The sequence below is a fragment of the Macrobrachium rosenbergii genome, chromosome 20 (genome assembly GCF_040412425.1).
Source record: "Macrobrachium rosenbergii isolate ZJJX-2024 chromosome 20, ASM4041242v1, whole genome shotgun sequence".
NCBI lineage: Eukaryota > Metazoa > Arthropoda > Malacostraca > Decapoda > Palaemonidae > Macrobrachium > Macrobrachium rosenbergii.
In genome coordinates, this window is record NC_089760.1 from 41,960,001 (window position 1) to 41,982,140 (window position 22,140).

The following is a 22,140-nucleotide window of genomic DNA, read 5'->3' on the forward strand; positions in this document are numbered from 1 at the left end:
CCCTCTCTTCTCTAGAGAAACAAAAATAGTCCCTCTCTTCCCTAGAGAAAAAAGAATAGTCCCTCTCTTCCCTAGAGAAAAAAATAGTCCCTCTCTTCCCTAGAGAAAAAAAAATAATCCCTCTCTTCCGTAGAGAAAAAAATTAACTAAAGTATTTTTTTTTTTTTGTAAGTACTACTTTTGTTGTCAAGCTATTCCTTCCTTTCACTTTTTTCTCCTCATAAATTGGCATGATTGGTGAAGAGAAAAAGTGTTACCGTACTACCTGACGCGCAACCTTACTGTTAATTAAAAATGAACAGGTGTTTCTTTTCCAACATATCTTTGTGGCTGATGCGTGTCATATCATGTCATGTCATGTCATGTCAGCGACTGACGGTAAATATTTCCATTTATTCGGACTGTGCAACTGCTTCTTGTTCTGGTGGCAATTGTATTTATTTCCTTGTAACTCGTTCTGACGTGAGATTATATTTTATTATATATTATTTTGGACGTTTTACTGAAATGAATGTTTATTACATTTATCGTTTATGTAGTTCTACCTTTTGTTTATATTTTCTTTATTTTTTCATCTTATTTATGCAGATAGACTGTGTGATTCGTTTCCCATTTTTAACCACAAATATTAGCTTCGTACGTCTTGGCTTTTCATTGGAGGAGAAAAACATTAAATCTAGAAATGGAAACAGGATTATTTAGTGAGACGATATTTGATTCGTTTCCCATTTTTAACCAAAAATATTAGCTTCATACGTCGTGGCTTTCCATTGCGAGAGAAAAACATTAAATCCAGAAATGGAAACAGGGTTATTTAGTGAGACGAATTCCTTGTAGACTGACGCCGACCAGTCATTAGCTGAACGAGAACTCGCATGTCATTCCTACATGGCTGTCCGTGTTAATTTGAAGGCTTGAGGAAGATTGATGTAATCAAAGAGATACCGGCGTAATTCATCCTTACTTCTCTCATTTTTTTTCCTCTTCCCTCCCTGTTTTCGTGCTAAAGTAATCGAGTCTTTGTTTCAGAATAATTCCGTCACGATTTAATACTAGTATGCCACTAGTATACTACTATCCATGTCAGGGACCGCGACTCATCGTTTTTCTCAAATATCTTTCAAACTAATTATTTGATAGAAATGGTGCTTTGACACAGTGTACAGGACACCTCCCACTAATTTTTGGTAACATAGTGCATTGTCAAATGGTTTCAGTTAAGGCGATTACTCTTGACTTTTAAATGCAAGTCGCATGAGGCAGCAGGACTAATCTACGTAATCGAGCGTCCGCTATCCCCCATAGACAGGAAAAGGGGGCGGGGGCGGAGATGGGGAGGCCAGGAAAGTTGGTTGAGGGAGGGATGAGGAGGGAAAGGGAGAGGGAGGGACGGGATGGGGATAAAGGACGTTCGAATGCATGGTTTGGCGATGCTTGGCAACACCATGTACTGTAAGCCAAGAGTAAACGCCTTAACTAAAACCATTTGACAAGGCACTGTATTACCAAAAATTAGCGGGAGGTGTCTTGTACACTGTGCCAAAGTACCACTTCGATCAAATAATCAGTTTGAAATATATTTGAGAAAAACGATGACTCGCCGTCCCTGAAATGGATATGGACTTTCGTGTCTCCGACTTTCGTTGTGAGAATGAGAGTGAAAATCTTCGCATAGCAGATTTCTCCGATAATAATACCTGTGTTACCTCACCTTCAGTCATTAATCTTTAAAATGCCCATCATCAAAGGAACCGACAGTCGTGACAGGTGAGGCTTCTTACCTGGATTATTGCTACCTTGAAATCTGATTCTCACCTTTATAGGAGGAAGTAGAAGTAATGGGGGTTATGGTATACAAAAATAGAATAAGTGGATAACTAGAAAGCAAAAATATATTAGAAGTATGAATTTGGTTTCATTGCAAGACTTGTAGGCGTTGACTACCCAAAATTTTTAGGTAATTTCGGTGGGGCTGTGGTTATTCAAATTTTTCATTTTCCTTATGAGTATTTTTGGGCTATTATGAAAAGATGAGTCTTTCGAGCAATAACTTGTATGACCAGGCTGGATGTGTTTGAGTTTTGAATACGGTTAAAAACTCGTTGCTTAGCATGTGTGTGCAATGAGTAAATCTAAAATCTGCAAATATGATATTTGTAAGTGTTAGCAAATATTATGCAAAAAATCAGGTTACATAATATTCAGTCAATATTTACAGTACCTGTAAATATGACCATGGTAACTGATTGATTATCCCCTTCGAAGCTGTTTTGTTCATTTTCATTTTTAGGAAATAAGTAAAAAATGCGCCGAAGTTTCTTCGGCGCAATCGAGTTTTCTGTACAGCCGTTACAGCGTATAATCAAGGCCACCAAAAATAAATCTATCTTTTGGTGGTCTCGGTATAATGCTGCATGAGCCGCGGCCAATGGAACTTTAACCATGTCCCGGTGGTGGCCTATCCTATATCGTTGCCAGAAGCACGATTTAACTAAATTTAACCTTGAATCAAATAAAAACTAATGAGGCTAGATGGTTGTAATTTGGTATGTTTGATGATTGGAGGGTGGATGATCAACATACCAATTTGCAACCCTCTAGCCCCAGTAGTTTTTAAGATCTGTGGGCGAACGGAAAAAGTGCGGCTGGAGAAACAAAGCCGGCACAATAGTTTTCTTTTACAGAAAACTAAAAAGTCTAACCTTGCTCCAAACGGAAATAACTCGAATAGAAATGATTTTGCCTTATATGATGTTGTGATTTTATGAAATTATATTATTTATCTGCTTCGCATTTACATGTTTTTATATTAACATTATAGAATGTTAATCTATTTTGTAAAGAACACTGCCTGTCTTACACTATTTCCGTTACTCTTATGTATCTTGATGTTATTATTCCTAAGGTACATTTTAAATCGTCTTATTGTTTTTTCTTTTTTTTACTGAAGGCTATTAACCGCATGAGGAGTTATTTCTTGAAATCATATAATTTTAAATACTTAAGTAATATTCTCTTATATAAAGTTTCCATGTTGTTTGAAGTCCAAAAGATTACTTCAGGACACTATTTATGAAGCCTAATATAATGATCTGCACAATAATTATAAAGTGCAGATCTCATTCACTTATTTTGGCTAGGGGAGGGTGATAATCTTTTAAATTAAAGACCTTTCTAGAAACTAGTAAATAGCACAGACTGACGTTTGCTCGCGTGAGTTACTTTGGTAATGCTGCTCTGATATTGTAGAAGCAATCAAATATAATATTCTTTATACAGAACGATTTTGTGATTTTTTTTTTTGCAAAGCAATAATCAAATACTACAAAGAATTTATTCAAATTCAGTATATTTAAATAGAACGTTTTAGTGATTTTTTTTTTGAAAAAGTTACTCAACAACTCTAGCGAATTTAACTGTATGTAAATATACTTGTGTTTTTTCAGTCGCATACAATGATCATGTAAGTATATTTTCAATTTTGTTTTAGCAACTGGAAGTTAATAGAGGTAAAGAATATTTTTAGAAGGATGTTTTTATCGGTTATCACTGTATTTTTATCGATTAAACTGAGGTGGACGTATTGACGTCACGTTTTGGTTCAAGGTGGCTTTTGTAAGGTTAAAAAAATTTCCTGTCAAGCATTTTAATTGTTGTTTTATTTTATTTTATTTTTTTTATTATTTTTTTTTTTTACATACGAGGCCTTTGTAGTAACTGTCATACTCCGGCATAAAAACTAAACTTCACAAGCATAGGAACACAATGGCTTATCACCGAAAAACTTTTTTAACAGGATTTATCAATAAAGAATTAATTTCTTTTTTATCATTTCAGTAATGGGGAGAGGTGGGGTTAGTAGAGAGAAACTACAGAAGTAAAATTGTGCCCTTATATTTCCAGTTTGTTGAGCCTTTTGCAGAGTAACAATCATATTGGCTTTACCAGTAGTTTCTGACTTTGTAGTTGGGAGTAAGATTTAATTAATCCAGTTTTGCAGTCGTGAGTAAGATTTAACACACTTTTATATTTGTAAGATTTAACACGATTTTGTTAGTTTCAAGATTTAAAACAATTTGCGATTGTAAGATTTAACCCAATTTTGTGGTCGTAAGGTTTATCTCAATTATGTAGTTGTAAGATTTAACCCAGTTTTCTAGTTGTAAGGTTTAACCCAATTTTGTAGTTGTAGGATTCAACCTAATTTTGTAGTTGTAAGATTTAGCCCAATTTTGTAGTTGTAGGATTTAACCCAATTTGGTATTTGGAAGACTTAACCCAATATTGTATTTGTAAGATTTAGCCTAATTTTGTAGTTAGGTTTCAACCAAATATTGTAGTTGTGGGCAGTGTTTAACCAAAATTTGTAAGGTTTCAACCCAATATTGTAGTTGTGTGCAGTGTTTAACCAAAATTTGTAGTTGTGAGTCATATTTAACCAAATTTGTAGATATGAGTAAGATTTAACCCAATTTTGTTTACAAATAACGCTCTTGGCTGTACCTAATGCTGTGTATCCTTGGCAAATGAAGAGAATGAAAATCCACATTTATTTTTAATACTAGTATTTTTTACTACTGATATTCCCAGAATACTGGAACTTTGTTTTGAGTATCTAAATCTATTTCCCATTTTTAAACTCGTCCTCCCAAAAATAATATTCCTAACAGAAAAAATTATTTTATTGGTGGTTTCACATCTCAGTGATGAATTTTATTTTTATTGGAGATCCAGTTTTTTTTACCAACCTTTATGGTCCGTTCCTTTCAGAAGAGTTTGTTTTCGCACTTTCAATTTCATATTGACACATCCAGGGATATCACGTTGCGTGTCTTAGGTGGTGTTTACTCTTGCGAGTGACGCGGAGGATTTTGCAAATAACTGTGATGTTTTTCCTCTTTCAGGAGTGCAGCTGAGGTACCATCACGCAGATGTGTATGTTTATATATATATATATATATATATATATATATATATATATATATATATATATATATATATATGTTGTATATAAATATACACATGTACATGTATAATTATGTGTGTGTATAATATCAAAATTGGTGCCCCCGCCCATGAAATTTTTTGGATCCGCTAGAGCCCAAAATGTCATCAACTCCAGAAACAGGCTAAATGATAAATAATGTGTAGCTAATACTAATTGTCCATAGCTTTATTATTATTATTTTTAGATATAGTAATTCTTTCGACATTTAGACAATCCCTTTATTCCATTCCGTGCAAAGTAACCACCAGGTGAAGATATACAGTAATAACAGAGTATGCTGTTTATCCTTCCATTAGGGTATATTGCAGTGTTTCTTAACGTTTTTATTGCCACGCCCTCTCTGAGGGTTGATCCTTCCCTCCACCCCCTACCCCCCTTGTATCTATGTGAAAAATTTCCGCCCGGGTTTAAAGGAAAATGAAAAATAAAGAGAAGGAGAAGGGGTGTTTTTATTAGTCTTAGGGCCAACGAGTCTAACCAGAGTAGCAGACTATAGGAAACTAATGATATATGGCGACACTTTTGCATTTTTTCATAAACTTCTGAATAAATAAATCACTCTTGTTAAGAGAATAATGAATATAATTAGAGAATTTTTTATTTTTTCCTATGGCATGTACCCCGCCCCCCATGGAAATTGCTGACGCCCCTCTAGGAGGGCGCCCGCTCCCCCACCCCCCGGTTGGGAACCATTGATAGTGGCATAGCGCATATCGCAAAATATCGTGACGTTTATGATATGGGTTGGGGTTATTGGTCTATATAATTCACAGGTGCCGAATACGAATACATCTAGTGTCCTTCTTCCTTTGATATTTGTTTATTATCTTTTATCTACGGTGTTCTGGGTTGCACGTAACATTGCGTGGATATTTGTATTATGTTGTTTTTAAAGAGAACATCTGGCAGGTAGAGAACATCCAGAATGAATTTATTTTATTTGTTCCGTCTGCTGTTGTTTGTGTATGTCATTGTTACAGGAAGGAAATTAGGAAGGGTATATTTATATCTCCGTGGGCTCCTGTCCGGTCTTTTACCATTAGTTGGAAGGAGATGATTTCACAACTTCTGCGTCACGTTTTCTGTCAGTTGTATTGGAAATTTAATAGATCATAAAACTGATTATGAAGTGGCGAATAGCGGGTCTCCACAGGTACGTAAGAATTACCGTAGGACAGTTTATTGTTTTTGATTGGCTGTTGTTTGTGTTTATGTAAATAAATTCGTTTCAGCCTTATGCCAATCGCCCGTGACTCACGTAGAAATGAACATAAGACAGATTATTATTTTTAATTGGCTATCGTTTGTATTTATCTAAACATACACGTTTCAGCATTATGCCAATCGCCCGTGACTCACGTAAAATTACATAAGACAATTTATTGTTTTTTTATTGGCTGTCGTTTGCATTTGACTGACTAGATTCGTTTCAGCTTTATGCCAATCCACCTTGACTCACGTAATAATTACCATAAGACAAATTATTGTTTTTGATTGGCTATCGTTTGTATTTATCTAAATAGATTCGTTTCAGCAACATGCCAATCGCCAAGACAATTTATTATTTTTGATTGGCTATCGTTTGTGTTTAACAAAATAGATCCGTTTCAGCTTGATGCCAATCGCCAAGACAATCAGTGTATTATTTTTGATCGGCTATAGTTTGTATTGAACTAAATAGATCCGTTTCAGCCATATGCCAATCGCCCCTGACTCAATGTGTGAGGTTCAGTGTGTAACCATTTTGTTATAAATAGACGCCACATAAACCTAAGAAACAAATTCTTATTTCCTGTTATTTCATAGTGACGAATTATCGAGATCTGATTTTTCTGCTCTTCAAGACACAGACGACGGAGAAGAGGAGAGAGTCTGTTGTGTCTGTGTGTCTGTTACTTGTCTTTTTTGTCTGACATTTCCCGTTTATCAGTCTTCCGAGATTTTTTTTTTTTTTTGCATATTTTTATCTCTCATCCTTCACCCCTCATCCAATCATTCTTTATCGTCTCTTGCATCGTTTTTTGCGACATTGCCATCCATCTCTTTCGTCAAATATATTTTGGGATTTCCTTATCTCCTGTGTATATATATATATATATATATATATATATATATATATATATATATATATATATATATATATATATATATATATATATATATATATATATATATATATATATATATATATATATATATAGAGAGAGAGAGAGAGAGAGAGAGAGAGAGAGAGAGAGAGAGAGAGAGAGAGAGGTCTAGCGAGACTATATGTTACTGAAAGGACTTCTAAGATCTCAGAGGAGAACGGGATCGCAGAAGAGACAGCTTAAAAAAAAGATAAAAAAAAAACCAAGATAAAAAATGGAAAAACTGAGGAAAAGGTAAAAAAAAAAATAGTCGGAAGATAAGTAAGGCGTAAATAAAAGACGCTCAAAGGGACGAACGTGAGCATGCAAGTTAATTCCCTCATTCGCTCCCAGCTCCTTTTGTGGGGCTGGAAAATGTTGTTTGTGTGTGTATGTGTGTTTGTGTACGGAAACACACACAGGCTCTCCTTTGCATGAGAATGTATGTTTTTTTTCGTTTGTGTTCGTGTCCTTTGTTGTTTGTTTTCTTTCTTGAGTGGTAGGTGTCTGGGTGAGATAAAGAAAATAAAAAAAAGCTCTTGCAGTTTATTTTTTTTTTTTTTTTTCATGGAATATCTGAAATGGGGCAGAAGGCTTTGAGAGGAGATGTGGCGAGAGATGTAAGGAAATATTCGTGTTGGTATGTGGATTATGAATGGGATATAGATGCGTGTGTGTGTGTGTATATATATATATGTGTGTATATATATATATGCATATATATATATATATATATATATATAATATATGTTTATATATGTACATATATATATATATATATATATATATATGTTTATATATATATATAAATATATATATATATATATATATATATATATATATATATATATATATATATATATATTCATTCCATTGTGGAAAATCTTTCAAATACTGTTGTTATCTCTGCATTCATGTTGCTTTTAAACGTGCCTGCAAATTTGAACATTTCCTCTGTAACGGTCCCTTCTCAAGTTAGTAGTCACTGTGATATTGATAGCCAAAACACACCAATTATAATTGGGCTTCCTTAAGGCCCGCCCACACTAGGAAGCATTGCTTGTAAACTGTGTGCAAACAGTTTGCAAACTTTGTTTCCAAACAATGTTTCCTATAGTGTGGACAGGCCTTGATGCACGAAACCATGTTTGTTATACGTTTTAAAAGCATAATTAAATCGTAATATAATGGGCTCTGTTGTATGTGTCATAATCCTCGTTTAAATATAAAATGCATCGTTGTCAACTTTACAATATGCCGGCAATAAATTAGGTAAATAACTCAACTTAGTTTTTTTATGTGGCGTTTTTGCATTTGAATAGCAAATTTTTATGGTTTTAAATTTCACGTAGGTGGTTAAAGTAGAGTTGTCAGTGGTAAAGCTTTAAATAGACTAGTACTTAGTGTCATTGAATAATGTAGCCCAACTCTGAATTCGTCATAGTAATTTCCAGCATGAATCTATAATGGTTTGAAGTTTGAATCATTATGGAAAATCTTTCAATAAATACCGTACAAAATTTTATGGTCTCTGTGACCATACCTTGACTCATTGCTTTCACATCAGGATCCCACTTCGTTGCAGATATCTGGAAATCCTGTTATTATTTCATAAGAGAAGTGATTATTGATCCGAAGCCCAAGAGAGACAAGGTCTACTCACTTCCCCCCCCAAACCCCCCATGTAGGCGGATCTTTGTCTACCTCCTTACTGCGTCAGCAGGTGAATTGCCACAATGAGCAGGTACCTCCAAGATACGCCATCGCCTACGTAGTTACCCCAGGTGGGAGGCGACTCCGCCCGATTGGGTAGACCTTGTGTCTCTTGGCCTTGGTTAATCCTGCGCTTAGCATTCATCTTTTTTTCTTTCTTACCTCTGTATCCTTCTATCCTTCTTGTCTTACGCCAGAGCAGAAAGGTGAATGTGCGTGGAAGACTCTGCAATAACATCTAAGAATGCAGAACTCTAAAAGATTTAGCCTTTTGCAGTGTGAATACAGACAGCGCCCAAGACATTCAAAATGAAAGAAACGCCAAAAGAACTGCATGTTTGAGTTTTGTGGTTCCCGAAGAAAGTTTTACACCTCGTCCAAGAATCACGAAGTTGTCGGGTTTGACTTTGGCTGCAAGTCTACAAGACTTACATTTTAAATTCGGTTTCAGGGCGGCATGCAAATGACAGGGAACTGAAAGACAGACTGGCAGACAGACTAACACAAACACTGAGTTCAGACACAGACATTCAGACAGACACTGGGTAAGATATTCCAGCTGACTTCTTGCCTGTATGTCTTCCTTAATTTTATGATAGATTCGTAATGCCGTGATGTAGGCTTATCCTTACTGGAAAATTCTGTAAGAAAACGAAGTTTCATTGCATTATTTATTTTTATTTATTTATTTATTTATTTATTTTTTTTTTTTTTGCTCAACATACGAAGCAATTTTGTGTCCAGGTGTGTAAGAGGTAGCTGAAACAGAGGGCTTTAAATTTCCAAAAAAAATGCAAAAGTGTATAAAAAAAAAGGTAGAGGTGAGTGGCGCAGTGTTGTTATATGCAAGGGAGGTTGATGCATTTCCGTGAGCCTTCGTTGTAGGGGTACTAAGCGCCTTATGTCGTGGAAGTGTACTGCACTGGATCTTATCCATGAATGTAACAGTGGGCATTGTTTTTTCTCAATGACCCCATTGTCAAGGGAAAAGGATTGAATATATATATATATATATATATATATATATATATATATATATATATATATATATATGTATGTATGTATGTATATATAAGCATTAAGCTACAAACGTCCTTTAATATCCAGTTCGCTCCACCTCGGGAATAATATATTTTCATATATGTTACCCGATGGGGGAATTTTTTAGTTGATATAGTTCGTCGTTTCTTGGGCTCGAACCACGGAGGACAAGAACTCAGGATTACAGTGACGCGCATTAAACCACACGGCCATTAAAGGACGTTTGTAGCTGAATGCTTGTATATGAATCACGGTGATGTGATAAAAATTCATTCATACATATATTTACACACACACATATATATATACACACACACACACACACATATATATATATATATATATATATATATATATATATATATATATATATATATATATATATATATACTATATACACGTTTGAGAGTGTGTGTGTGCTCAATAAGTCAAAAAGTATATAAACGCTACCGTTTACAGTTGTGGCTGGATTACCTTCCATTGCAAAAACTTTATCATTTATTAATGTTTTCATTCACGCACTGAACCTCCGCTAAATTCACATGAAACTCCCATTTTGTGAAAGAGGATCGCCCTCGTGGGTAAATCGTCAATGACACTTGAACTTTTATTGGGTTAAATTGGAACCTGCCATCACTTTTCACCCGCAAAAAAAAAAAAAAAAAAAAAAATCGCAATTTGCGGTTGAAATTTATCAAGTGCCATTTGCTTTTATGTTGGATTTGCCCAGATCACGAAGGCGTATGAATTTGAGGCTCATGAGAAAATCTCGTATTTATTTTCCAAAATCCCTGAAAATGTCTCTGTGAAGTTATTGTTTTTCGAAACGATGATTGTTAAATTGTCTACAATTTAGATGGATTTTTTTGCTCTGTACCGAAGTGACGTTCTTTATATTTTGGGTTACATTGATATTTGTATTGATATATTTACTAAATTATATTTTTATTTGTATTTATATTTATACTTAAAAAGCTTGCTCTGACATTTTTCTTTTTATCTTTTAGGCAGATGGATATTTTATGCGCATCAGTGAAATGGTATAAGGAACACTGATAGAAATATTTTCTTATTTTCATACACTGGTATACAGTAATACATAATTGCTCCTTTTAGTTTTCTGTAAAAGAAAACTATTGTGCCGGCTTTGTCTGTCCGTCCCTGCTTTATTCTGTCCGCACTTTCTTTGTCCGCCCTCAGATCTTAAAAACTACCAAGGCTAGAGGGCTGTAAATTGATATGTTGATCATCCACCCTCCAGTCATCAAACATACCAAATTGCAACCCTCTAGCCAGAGTAGTTTTTATTTTATTTAAGGTTAAAGTTAGCCATAATCGTGCATCTGGCAACGATATAGGATAGGCCACCACCGGGTCGTGGTTAAAGTTTCATGGGCCGCGGCTCATACAGCATTAAACCGAGACCACCGAAAGATAGATCTGTTTTTGGTGGACTTGATTATACGCTGTTCAGAAAACTCGATTGCGCCGAAGAAACTTTGGCGCGTTTTTTACTTGTTTATTTTTATAGAGAAAATATTGATTGCTATGCGTATAATTCACAGATGATAATATCCCCAAAGATAATTAGCCCCAATTATCGTTTACTATCGAATTCACTGTACCTTGGGAATGATTAAGCTATTCCCAAATTACAGTGAATTTACAGTAGTTATCCTCTACTTACTGGTTACAAATACTTGCATTTCTCTCTCTCTCTCTCTCTCTCTCTCTCTCTCTCTCTCTCTCTCTCTCTCTCTCTCTGTCAGTGCGACAATTATTTTGGTGATCGTACTATAGAAATTAATTTAACTTCGAGTGCCTGTTTGTAAAGATGCTCAGGTTCCTCCTCTCTCTCTCTCTCTCTCTCTCTCTCTCTCTCTCTCTCTCTCTCTCTCTCTTACACTCCGTAGAAAAATTCCATAGAAAAATAGTATCTCATGACAGTTAAGACTGCCCAGTTCTGATTTTTCCGTTGGAACAAGCAAGATTATTAGAACTGAAAAAATATAAGTTACTTAAGAACGAATACTATAAATTTAAAGACATTAGACAAAGAAGAGATGTACGTAATGTTCAGTTCTTGTTAGGTTCCCAGTTGCCTTCGTATATTCACATTTTAAATATTAAGTGGCTATCTTCAGTGAAATTTAAGAGCGTCAGTTATTTCATTCTCATTAAATTAAGGGTTTTCATCGTCAGTGGAAAACTCTTCTTTGAGATTGTTAAAAGTTAAGGACAACTTTTCAAACTTAAAAAAAAAAAAAAAAAAAAAAAACTTTCGTGTCATCAGATTCCATCTTCGTAATGAGTGTCTTTTTTTTGTCAGAACTTTTCTGAAACTTCAAATAATGTATCAGACAATTTCTATGTTAAAAGTTAGGGAGGACCTTTCAAACTTTGTAAAAAAAAAAAAAAAACTTTCGTGTTATCAGATTCCTTCTTCGTAATGAGTGTATTTTTTGTGAGAAATGTTTTTTTATGTCGGGCAATTTGTCTGAAACTTTAAATAATGTATCAGACAGTTTCTGTGATGAAAATATTATCGTATGAATTCTTCGTATTAATGTATATTAATTGATTGCCCTGTTTTTATTGATTTTTTTTTTTTTGCAGATGTTTTGCTCCTTAATAAGCTGCGATATCCATAGACGTGAATTTTACCTTTTGAATTATATTCAGAAGAGCTGATTTTATACAGTAGAACCTTCATGGAACAGGTAAAAAATGCGCCGAAGTTTCTTCGGTGCAATCGAGTTTTCTGTACAGCCGCTACAGCGTATAATCAAGGCCACCGAAAACAGATCTATCTTTCGGTGGTCTCGGTATAATGCTGTATGAGCCGCGGTCCATGAAACTGTAACCACGGCCCGATGGTGGCCTATCCTGTATCGTTGCCAGAAGCACGATTATGGCTACCTTTAACCTTAAATAAAATAAAAACTACTGAGGCTAGAGGGCTGCAATTTGGTATGTTTGATGATTGGAGGATGGATGATCAACATAACAATTTGCAGCCCTCTAGCCTCAGTAGTTTTTGATCTGAGGGCGGACAGAATAAAGTGCGGTCGGACAGACGAAGTCTGCGCAACTGTTTTCTTTTACAGCAAACTGAAAGGGAAATTTGGTTCATTTCAAAATTGATTTTTTTATTTTAAAATCTCTACTTTCCATTTATTCAACTCTTAATTACGTACTTATATATATATATATATATATATATATATATATATATATATATATATATATATATATATTTTTTTTATTTATTTATTTTTTTTTAGTTGTTCATTGTAATAACTGAAAAATTTAAGGTTCCTGTTTGGTGCTTAAAAAACTTATACCATTACTTGCCAAATAATTTTGCTCTGTATTTATTTATTTATGTATTTATTTTTGTTGTTGTTTTTAAGCAGATATTTCAAAACACCGAGACACAAAGGTAGCCTTCACAGACAAAATAAGACGCGTGTTTATGTGTTTGCCCCAAGATATTTTGGATAAGTAATGGCCAGCATTTATTATCGCTATTCCATCACCAATTTCCCTTTCCGAATTCCAAGAAATTCGCCGTTCAACATCTTGCGGAGAGAAAATAACCTTTTATTAACCAAAGTGGATTATTGATTTTTTCTTTTGTTGTGTGTTTATTCTTTTATCTTGTCTTGGTTCGTCTTGTTTTGTCTCGTAAACAATTGTTACAATTCCCCAGTCGATACTTCCCTCGAGGCTTCGTGATTGTTACGAAGCATTTTATAATATAAACCCGACATGTGCCGGAAAGAAAGCTCTCTCTCTCTCTCTCTCTCTCTCTCTCTCTTATCTCTCTCTCTCTCTCTCTCTCTGTCTCTCATATGTTATCAAAAGAAACTTTCTTCCTTCTCTCTCTCTCTCTCTCTCTCTCTCTCTCTCTCTCTCTCTCTCTCTCTCTCTCTCTCTCTCTCTCTCTCATATGTTATCAATAAGAAACTCTCTCTCTCTCTCTCTCTCTCTCTCTCTCTCTCTCTCTCTCTCTCTCTCTCTCTCTCTCTCTCTCTCTCTCTCATATGTTAATCAATAAGAAACTCTCTCTCTCTCTGTCATATGTTACCAATAAGAATCTCTCTCTCTCATATTCTTTATATTATCAATAAGAAACATTCTTCCCATTCCCGGTGTATATTCAGAAGGTGGTTATTCTTGACGATAGGAGATAAAGCAAAGGCAAAATATGACGAAAACAGTTCTGGCTAAGTTATTCTGGGGAAGGAAAATCTAGCCTCGTTGCTAATGAGGTTCTTAAGCCAGAATGAGGTTGAGAGGTTTTCGTAGGTTGCCGAGGTGGGAGTAGTTATTGCACTCCTTGTTTGAAGTACACACACACGCGCACATACACACACAAACACATACACAACACAAATTACCAAATGCAGGTCTGACGATGCTGTGAATATAAATGTGACCTCGTTATGTTTATATTTCCGAGGTGGACTCTCTCTCTCTCTCTCTCTCTCTCTCTCTCTCTCTCTCTCTCTCTCTCTCTCTCTCTCTCTCTCTCTTTTCATACTGCTCCCAAACATGTTCTTTGGTGAAACGTAGGAGTGAGTAAAACTGTTAAAAAATGGAGAAAACAGGTAAACGATACAGTCAGTACTTAAAATCTCTGTGTTTCTAATTAGTTTAATATTTAGTTTTTGTAATAGTTATTTTTATTTGATTTCTAGTTCAGGTATTACCACAAAGAAAAACCAAGTAAAAATTGCGCAGTCGAGTTTTCTGTATAGCGTATAATCAAAACCACCGAAAATAGATCTATCTTTCGGTGGTCTCGGTTTAATGCTGTATAAGCCGCGGCCCATGAAACTCTCAGCCGGCCGTGGTAGCCTGTGTTGTTGCGTTGCCAGACACACCGTCATGGCTAACTTTAACCTTAAATAAAAATAAAAACTGCTGAGGCTAGAGGGCTGCAATTTGGTATGTTTGACGATCGGAGGGTGGATGATCGCCATATCAATTTGCAGCCCTCTAGCCTCAGTAGTTTTTAAGACCTGAGGGCGGACAGAAAACTAAAACTTTTCTTTACTCCCAGTGAGGTTTGAATTTAACAGCAGAATCACCTTTCAAAAGGCATAAGTAAACGCAAAGAATCTCCCTATCAAATGGAAGACTTGACCACAGTATGCATGTATATTTTATATACATATATATTTAAAATATATATTTTATATACATATAAATATATATTAAATATATATATATAATATATAATATATATATATATATATATATATATATATATATATATATATATATTTAAATATATAATACGATTAACAGCTAAAGTGAGCGAACTCATTCTAAAGCTAATGCTCTTATTACAATGTTCAACTGTCCAAATGAACGTCAGCAATAAGCCAACAGTCATGGCCACCAAATGGATGTTTGACACTCAAAATAAGTCATTTGATCTATGGAACTGAGTCAGCAGCCGTGAAACATTGTTGTTTATTCAATTAACTCTCATAAAAAAAACCGTTCATGGTTCTGAGTCATTTGTATGCTGGCTTTTGTAAGAGAAAAATTCTCTCTCTCTCTCTCTCTCTCTCTCTCTCTCTCTCTCTCTCTCTCTCTCTCTCTCTCTCTCTGACTAATTTCCACGAATTTGTCTTTTCCTTACTTAATGAGTAAAGGGAGAGACTCTCTCTCTCCCCACTATTCGGGGGCTGATTTCGATGTCTGAATTTTACTCCTTTGCCAATTTTTTTTTTTTTTTTTATTTTTTTTTACCCTCTGAAGCTCCTCCTTGACTACTTGTAAAGTATTCTGTCAAACTACATTTTTAGTTTTCTGTAAAAGAAACCTATTATGCCGGCTTTGTGCGTCAGTCCGCACTGTTTTCTGTCCGCACTTCTGTCCGCCCTCATATCCTGAAAACTACTGGGGCTAGAGATCTACAAATTGGTACGTTGATCATCCACCCTTCAATCATCAAACACACCAAATTGCAGCCCCCTAGCCTCCGTAATTTTTATTTTATTTAAGGTTAAAATTTAGCCGTGTTCGTGCGTCTGGCAACAGTATAGGACAGTCCGAAGAAACTTTGGCGCAGTTTTTACTTGCTATTCTCGTTACCTGTTCTCGTATAGAAAACTTTAATTTTGTCTTTAGTATTTTCCTACCAATCCCCTTTGCCTGGAAGCCTAGACTTCACCACCAATCAGAACTTCTGAGGATTTTGTAGGATTTCAGAATCTGTAAAAGCGAAACATTCATTTTCCTTATCTCTTTCCACTCTTTAATGTTAAGAGTTACATTTTCTTCAAAATGTACCCCTCCAATGTGATTACTAAGCGTTACGACAACTGTATCAACGCCCACTAGATTATTAAAGAATTTGTCAGTGTATGGTGTATCAAATCTTTTATATTAACCTTCTATTATATAAGTGCAATTAGAACAGCATTATTATAAAACTAAATATCTTCCAATTTTATACTTTCTCTTAGTGTTTGAATATGGACGATGTTTGGTAATCTCTTAGTCTTTAAATCTGGACGATGTTTGGTAATCTCTTGGTCTTTAATTCTGGACGATATTTGATAATAATTATATATTTAAGAATCGATTCCACTGATGACACAAGAATTTTCCTCAATGAATTAAATTGCCTTAATTAATTATACCGTGATACTGACCATAGATAGTGTATGTAAACTGACAAATTACAATATATATACAGTAATTATTAATACTGACTCCTTCAGGTCGTATTTTACCTTCATAACCTTTCTATATATTGCAGTGTTCTCTTATTTAGCATATTTACACCTCCATTCAGCGTGACTGGAGTATCAACATAAATATAAACAAGTAAAAAATGCGCCGAAGTTTCTTCGGCGCTATCGAGTTTTCTGTACAGCGTATAATCAGGGCCACCGAAAATAAATCTATCTTTCGGTGGTCTCGGTATAATGCTGTATGAGCCGCTGCCCATGAATTTTTAATCACGGCCCGGTGGTGGCCTGGCCTATATCGTTGCCAAACGCACGATTATGGCTAACTTTAACCTTCAGTAAAATCAAAACTACTGAGGCTAGAGGGCTGCAATTTGGTATGTTTGATGATTGGAGGGTGGATGATCAACGTACCAATTTGCAGCACTGTAGCCTCAGTAGTTTTTAAGATCTGAGGGCGGACAGAAAGAGTGCGGACAGTAAAAAGTGCGGACGGACAGACAAAGCCGGCACAGTAGTAAAAGCTAAAATGTTCTTCTTACTCAAGAATCACTAGAATTGGAATACCATTTTATTTTCAAAGTCAGCGGTATATGCTTCATAGACTTTCATTTCATGTGTAAGAAAAGAATTCATAGGAATCTATTAAAGATTTCTCAATTTTGTATTTTAACGAATTTTCATATAGATTCTTATCATGGATTATATGCGGTGTAAATATTATCTATCTCTCGCTTTCGTGTTTTGTGAGACTCCTCCACTGTTGTCGTAATTCCCACCGGGAATTGGCTATCGGAACCAGCTCATTCGGGAATGATTGGAATCTGACGTAATAACGGTTATTTAATCCCGATCTCACGCTCTAATATAAATTTAGCGGCGTTAAATGTTGGCATTTCAAAATGAAGTATAATTAGTAGGTGTGAAAAGAATTATGTAATTTTTTTCAGCATATTTTATTCCTGAGATTTTAACTGCAGGATTTTATGAATGCATTTTTGAATAATGAATTTTTTTTCTGTTCTTATTTACATATATAAAATTTTATAACTTAAAATCATTCATTTTCTTTCTTCACTTTTTCAGGTGAGTGATTAGTATAGAGTTGGACGTGGAAAAGATATAAAATTTAATGTAAGTCTTTTATTGTTTCTGCTAGATGTAGTTTTCTGTAAAAGAAACCTATTGTGCTGGCTTTGTCTGTCCGTCCGCACTTTTTCTGTCCGCCCTCAGATCTTAAAAACTACTGAGGCTAGAGAGTTGCAAATTGGTATGTTGATCATCCACCCTCCAACCATCAAACATACCAAATTGCAACCTTCTAGCCTCAATAGTTTTTATTTTATTTAAGGTTAAAGTTAGAAATAATGTGCTTTTGGCAACGTAAAAACACAGGCCACCACAGCCGGCTGAGAGTTTCATGTGCCGCGGCTCATACAGCATTATACCGAGACCACCGAAAGACAGATCTATTTTCGGTGGCCTTGGTTATACGCTGTAGCGGCTGCAGAGAAAACTCGATTGCGCCGAAGAAATTTCGACACATTTCTTACTTGTTTTTATCCTTGCCCAGATTTCTGGCGCCTGAAGTACTCAATATTTTATTATATCTGAAAATTTAATTGGAGTAATTACAATCTAGGAACTGTTTTGTATAATGACAAACTACAATAGATAAAAAATTTGTTGTGGTAGTTGGGTGTATATGTACATGCCTCAGTACTGTTTTGCATATTTGACAGACTAAAACAGTGGTTCTCAACCTGGGAGGCGCAACCCCCCAGGGGGGCGTCAGCAATTTTCCGGGGGGCGGGAGCCCTAGGAAGAAATAAAACATTCTCTAATTATATACGTTATTCTCTTAACAAGAGTAGCTAAGAAGCATTGTCAAGTATCTCACTAATTTTCATTCCCAAAAGGATAAAAACACCCCTTCTCTGTCTCTTTTTTTTTTCATATTATTTTAAATCTGGGAGGGAATTTTACTTACAGTTGCAAGGGGGCGGGGGCGGTTGGAGGGAAGGACCAACTCGTAGAGGGGGCGTGGCAATAAAAAGGTTAAGAACCACTGTTCTAGGCTAATCGTATACAAAAAAAAAAATGTATTTTGAGTAGGAAGTGGATACGGCACTTATGCCATTTACTGTACAGTAAACAGCGATAGTTTTTATAGAGAAAAATATGATGTGAATTATAATCCAGGGAATGCCCACTCTTGTTGGCAGATATCGCCGATGCTAATTGTTAATGTCATTAACATTTCAACAGTTCTGGCAAAATAAATTAGTAAAGGTGGAGGTATTTCAGTGATAATATTTTAATTTCATTGTAATGAGGATACGATACTTTATTAGAAAGATGATGGTAACGAGAATTAATTTATTCAGTGAAAATACGCAGTTAAAATATGAGGTCTTAAAATTATATATATATTTTTTTTTTTGGGGTTTGGGGGGGGGAAGGCGTTTCATCCTAATAAGCCAGCACTATCTAGCAAGAGTCTGATTACTAATTTTGTACAGACATCTCAAAGACAAAATCCTGAAGACCCTCTAATTAAGTAAATCATATAAACAGTCAGTCATCCTTTCATTTTCTTCACAGAACTTTTCCCCGGTAACAATTATTTGTTCTCTGTGTGACAGAAAGCAAAGAACTAAACATAGTTAGTGAAAAAGTTATACACACGACTGAGTCCATGGGAAAGGCAATTAGCATGTTGCAATATTGTAAACAACACGGTGTCCTTCATCTACCTTTGTATTGTAGGTTTAGATATTGGTCACTGATTTATATGTATTTTATCGATTTTTTTTTATTTCGCCGTCCAGCCTAAAAAAAGAAATTTCGAAACCATAAGACAAAGATAATTTTCCCGCAAAGGAAAAATATCAACAAAACTCTCCAGTTATTGGCACTTTTAATCAAAACAGGGCCACTGTGAAGGATAAGAGAAATAATGGTTGATACTATTAGCAAAAAAACATTTCCCAAATGGATTAAACCCATATCCTTGTGTAGTATGGATATGAAACCCACCCATATCCATTTACTGTGTGCTAGTTGGATGACTTAGTGGTTTCTTAAAGGAAGGTATAGCATAAATCTTTACATAACGAGAAATTTTATTGGACAGTTATCGAGAATTCAAGTTAAGGGGAACATTTGGTGTTGTGTGGTGTTTAGACGAGCTAAGGTAACACAGGGACCAAGGAACATGCTACGTTACGGAGGTAAATCAATCTGATTGAAAGTAGAAAAGAAGGTAGTTGATACGAGGTACACTTGCTATGAGTTCCTATACGTTCTTCGTGCAGCTGTGCTCTCTCTCTCTCTCTCTCTCTCTCTCTCTCTCTCTCTCTCTCTCTCTCTCTCTCTCTCTCTCTCTCAGTGTGACCATTATTTGGTGATCTTAGTGTTGCCATCAGTTTACCTTAGAGTGCCTGTTAGTGAAAATATTCAAGTTCCTCCTCCTCCTCACCCTCCTCCCCCCTCCTCTCTCTCTCTCTCTCTCTCTCTCTCTCTCTCTCTCTCTCTCTCTCTCTCTCTCTCTCTCTCTCTCTCTCGTCGAAATTATTCTGAGTCAAGGTCAGAAGGACAACAGGCACCATATGAGCAGTGACAATTTAACTCCGCATTATTGCAACGCCACGTAAGAAATTAGCTCAATCTTGACATTTCGTGTTCCAGGAAGCAACAATTTCATTTTACTTTCTCATTTTACTTTAACATTTTACTTTATATTTTGCTCAAAACATTCCTCTTGGAATGTTCCTTCGTAAGAATAATTCAGACTTAATACTGTAATGTAACATCCATTACTATAACGAATTAGCGAGCAAATCTAAACTTAATGAAGATCTATTTAAAGGAGTAATGCGGTATTCAGCCGTGATTTGCGCGCAGTGGAATCAAAGGAAAGGTATATTAATGAGAGGCTTTGATGTTGGAAATTAGAATGAAGATTTGAATACAGATTTAAAACTTTTCGTTTTTTTTTAAATGTGTTGTCGTGTGTCATGGTGGTAATGTGTATTACTATGGGGATGATTGGGGATGATTATGAATATTATGTTCTTTATGGCCTTAGTTTTATGTTCATGGTATGAGGGAAGGTTGTTTTGTTAGATTCTTATTAGTACGACTTGAAGTTTCAGTAACGGTATTTTCTACCAGGTTCAAGATTATATATATATATATACATATATATGTATATATATATATATATATATATATATATATATATATATATATATATATATATATATATATATTTTAAAGGACACGTATATGCATTTCATAGCTTCATTGCTTTAAGATGTTATCGTGGAAGGTTAGGAGCGAGAGCGAACTAGGGCGAGAGGTTTGATGCAAGATTGCTGAAACAGTGCATAGTTTGATTCCTCAGCTCTTTGCGCGAGAAGCTCAGCAATATTGGAGATCAGGTGATCTCCGAGCGCTATGTATATTCGTGAGTACGTGCGTTACTTTGATCTAGATTATGCCAAAATCTGCCCTAAAAGTGAGTTTGATCGTTCATTAACGTGATAGAACTGCAGTTGTCCAGTCATAACTTTGAAGTGGTTCCAGGCTTTGAAAATCAGCAGATAAGGTAGAGTCTCAAATCTCTGTTTTTATGGGAGAAAATTGAACTTGTGATTTTTACCATGACTTTCTAATCATTATGAACTTATGAACTGGTGTGGGAAATTTAATATGAATATTCATACCTCTTTTATATTATTATTTTGGTATGTTACGTTTGCCATATCTTGGCTATGCATTTTACACTTTCCATTATTGTGTTTTGTATTTCATATTTTTTGGGAGTTTTCTATCATGTTTAATTCTTTCGACAGATGTCTGTGGACTTGTGGGAATAACATGTGGACTTGTGGGAATAACATGGTAGACTTTTTTTGACATGACGTTTAGTTGTTGATTTGGGAGTATGTGAGATTTTGTGGTTTCCAGGCTGTTAGCCATAATGAGACTTCTTTAGTCAGAAGTGCTTTGCAATTTAGAGTTTAGTTATCTGACTCGATAATTCATTTATTATGCATTTTAATCTTTGCTTTGTTTTATTCATTTCTTGTTGGGTTGTTTGAATAATAAACCTATTTTTGTAGGAAAGATTGTGTTTCTTTAAATAGTCCATTTAGTTACTTGTGAGAATGAGTGAGGTCAGGGGGAGAGAGAGAGAATCAGTAAACTGTGAGAGAGAGAGAGGCTGAGTGAGAGAGAGAGAGAGAGGGGGAAAAAGTGCTAGTGAGATCAGGGTCAAACCTTTTTACGTCTTTTTTCCTGAAGTTAGATCGCTAAGATCACGTTACGTACACTTCCAAAACAAGTGTTGGTCTGTTCCTTGTAACAGATGTTAATGGTGGCAGCGGGTAAAAGTTAAATAGTCTTAATTAGGGTAGCGAAAGAGGGAGATTACTAATAGACTAATTGATAACGTTGATGCCCAAGACACAGACTAGCCTCGGGGCAGAAGCGACCAGTCAGTCTTAAGAGGGCGGGTGCGATAAGAGTGTCG